Genomic DNA, 3277 nt, shown 5'->3' with positions numbered 1-3277 from the left:
GCAACGGGCTGGTGGGAACGAAGTACGGAGTCTCATTTGGGAGCTCGGGCGGTGGCAAAGGTTTGCGCCGTGGATGGGACTTTTGTCGCCGCATGCGGTAGTTTACGGATGACGCATGAGATAATTGGATTTTTTTTGTCACCCATATATTGTCTTCTTGTTATAACTAGGTGAGTGTCCGTGCGTTACGACGGGAGTAAAAAAATTTGAATGAAACATATATGTTATATTGTAAGAAAGGGACTAAATCAATCTGCATGAGCTCCATCTTTGTTGAAGAAAAGGTAGTTCATCCAAGGCGCCCAACAGCATGAATGGTTGTGTTATTGTGAATAGCATATATACATAGAGTCAACATAAGACAATTTTGAATGATAACAAATTTATCTGTGAAACCAATTTAATGGTCTAATAAGAAAATCAATGTTGTTATAAGTGCTAGTTGCATCTCGAAGAAATCTGTTAGACTGATATCTATCTGGATATATAAAAAAAGTACTAATTAACTATCAGTTATGTAACACCTTAGTTGTAACCTGTGAAACCCATTTTAGATATACACACCACAACCGTGTAATTATTATGCTGGTTGGACTCTGAAACAAGGCACCACAAAATCTTGCAAAAGACCATACACAATTTTTATAGAAAATCTTGCACTGAAACTGTCCATTGATGTACATGCAAAATGGCAAAAGTATGATGAGCATACCTATAGCTCTTTAGAGATTGATCTGATAACAGCTCGTCAACCAATGTTGCCTTGCGTTCCCTATTTTTAAGCCTACTTGAGTAGAACTCAGATGCAGGCTCAACGACCGTACCGACCTAAAGCCAACATTCAAATATTCAGTATACATCAGCCACATATAAAGCTTTCCACATATTAGGATGTGATAACAAAAATGCTGAATAAGTATGCCTGATGGTGATTAGGCTACTTACTTGGAAGTACTTGGGAACGACCTTGGATTTTCCTGCCCGCTTGAAGTGCCTTTTTAGGTCAATTATATGCCTCAACTGAAAAAACACATTGCAAACATATTATCACATAAGCATCCCAAAGGATAAACCAGAATCACTAAACACACAACATAATACCAATCGAGTTGAGATAGGCACATCAGACATTGTGCATAACAAGATGATTAGTGATGATGCAGAACAAGATGATGCTCATCACAACACCTTCCTCTCCAACTGTTGGTCTACCCTTCTCACCAAATCCATTTGCTTTTTAAGTGACGAAGTTTAACGAAGTGTCATAATTCAGAGAAATTAGACATGAAACTTATAGAAGAATAATCGAATTTTGAAATAGAATCTCACAATGGCTTTACTATAAGGAGCAGCTTCTCTGCCTTTTTCATAGTTTTGACAGCTTTGGCCAGCGCAGGACAAAAGTACCCTAGCAATACAATTGTTAGAAAACAACAAATGCATAAAAATTTTGGTCTGTGCCATGAAACCAACTCAACATCAGCATCACAGATCTTATCCGGTCTGCAAAAATAATCTTCCAAATTAGCCTCCTCACTCAAATTCTTCTTAGCAGTACATACCTGATTTCAAACAGTAGCCAGCAAAACAGTTGAGAAAAAATGATCCCAGTGACAAATATGAAAAATCAAGTCAAAACATATAAAGAAGAAAACAATTTAGTTTGCATTGACCGTAAATCCTTGACAGACCATATGACATTATCACAATTGAGCATGCGCATATGTGCAAAAAAAGTTGGCAATTTGTATGCAATATGACATGGTTAAAAATTTTAATTAATTACCAAATAAAGAAATTTGAGCAGCTTAATAGTTATTTGCATGAGATGAAAAAGACCTTAATAACAATACCTGAAGCAATCCATGGAAGTTTCATCATATGCGAATCCAATATATTATACAACACTTCAACAAATTAATAAATATGCAAGTCATGCTACTTCGCAAGAACCCAATATAATGCTTATCAATTAGTTCACAATTTCACACAAAAATACAACTTACTTGGAACACAAGCCTCTTCTGCCGCCAATCAGGAAGAGGGAACTCAACTTTCCTGTCAAGTCTACCTGGCCGCAACGAAGTAGGATCTAGAGTATCTACCCTATTAGTTGCCATTACAACCTTCACAATCACTGTTTGATCAAATCCATCCATCTGCAATAGACACGGGCAAATTATTAAAAGAATCAAGAAGACTCCAGCATCTAAGAATTTACAACCTAGCAATATGCCAAAGTTAGCTATCCAAGACCTCAGTTATTATTTTTATAATATTATAGTTTCTACCTCTCATGTGAACATAAAAAACTATGCATGTTGGGTGAAAATATGTCCTTACGATTTCAATTCCAAAACAGAGCCTTTCCTTATACTTCCTGGTTTGAAAAGGTTTTCTTTGAAATACCATATTTTATAACATAAAATAGAAAATCTATTTTAATTTCTAGGAACACCACAACAATCCAAAATCCCCATTTACTTGATTAAGTAACTCCTATTTAGTTGAAACAAAAAACTCACCAGATCGGGCTCATTCTGTACTACAAAGCATAGTACTTACATGCAGTCTAGCTACAACAGCAGCAACGTTGCATCAGCCTGAATATAGGCGTCGACGTAGATGTATGCAGCAGCAAATTGAAGACATAATGTACATGCACGCTTTTACTGAATAATTAGGCAGTATGGCCAACGATATTAGGTAAATGCTTACTGTAGCAAAGATTAGCAGAAGGCCCGCTAACTGTAAATGCTTAGATATGAAATTATGGATATAATGAAGGCCCACAAAAAACATATATGTCTATTGATAAATTCAGAACCAGCATGCATAGCTCAGCTTCATCCTTCTGCAGTCGATGCACCATCAATATACAGAAAGCCTGAAGCCCAAAAGCCCAACCCAAAGCACGTTTTTTGGCCCGGTCCGGCTCGCTTTTATATGGATTCGGGCGAAACAGTGAAATCACCGCTCCCATATTGCCTCTGTAAGTTTACAACTAACTAAAGATGCATCAATCAGACTCAGTACACTTGCTGCACAGGCAAAGTGAGATGACATGCACGCCGAGAATATAATCAGCTGCCATGCATGACACATCACCCGGTACATGAAAATCACAAGCCCAATGGTGAGAAGAGAATTGACCATAGCAAAACGATATAAGGTGAACAATGCAGCTACAGAATTCAGTATATTACTTCTGACACAAACAGTTTTCCCCCTATATAACTAAACAAGCACACCTGTAACTGAATTCGTTTTGTAACTC

The 3277-nt window shown here is 37.2% G+C and overlaps 1 long non-coding RNA gene across 1 annotated transcript; it reads right to left on the bottom strand.

Moving 5' to 3' along the window:
• Window positions 1–781: 781 nt before the first annotated feature.
• LOC111590600 (uncharacterized) lies at window positions 782–978 on the bottom strand. Its single transcript, XR_002749736.1, has 2 exons — window positions 946–978; window positions 782–828 (listed from the first exon to the last, which is right to left on the bottom strand). It is a non-coding gene; the product is annotated as an uncharacterized lncRNA (long non-coding RNA).
• Window positions 979–3277: the final 2299 nt, after the last annotated feature.

This window comes from Zea mays, chromosome 1 (assembly GCF_902167145.1).
Source record: "Zea mays cultivar B73 chromosome 1, Zm-B73-REFERENCE-NAM-5.0, whole genome shotgun sequence".
Classification (NCBI taxonomy): domain Eukaryota; kingdom Viridiplantae; phylum Streptophyta; class Magnoliopsida; order Poales; family Poaceae; genus Zea; species Zea mays.
This window is presented reverse-complemented; position numbering and strand designations above follow the sequence as displayed.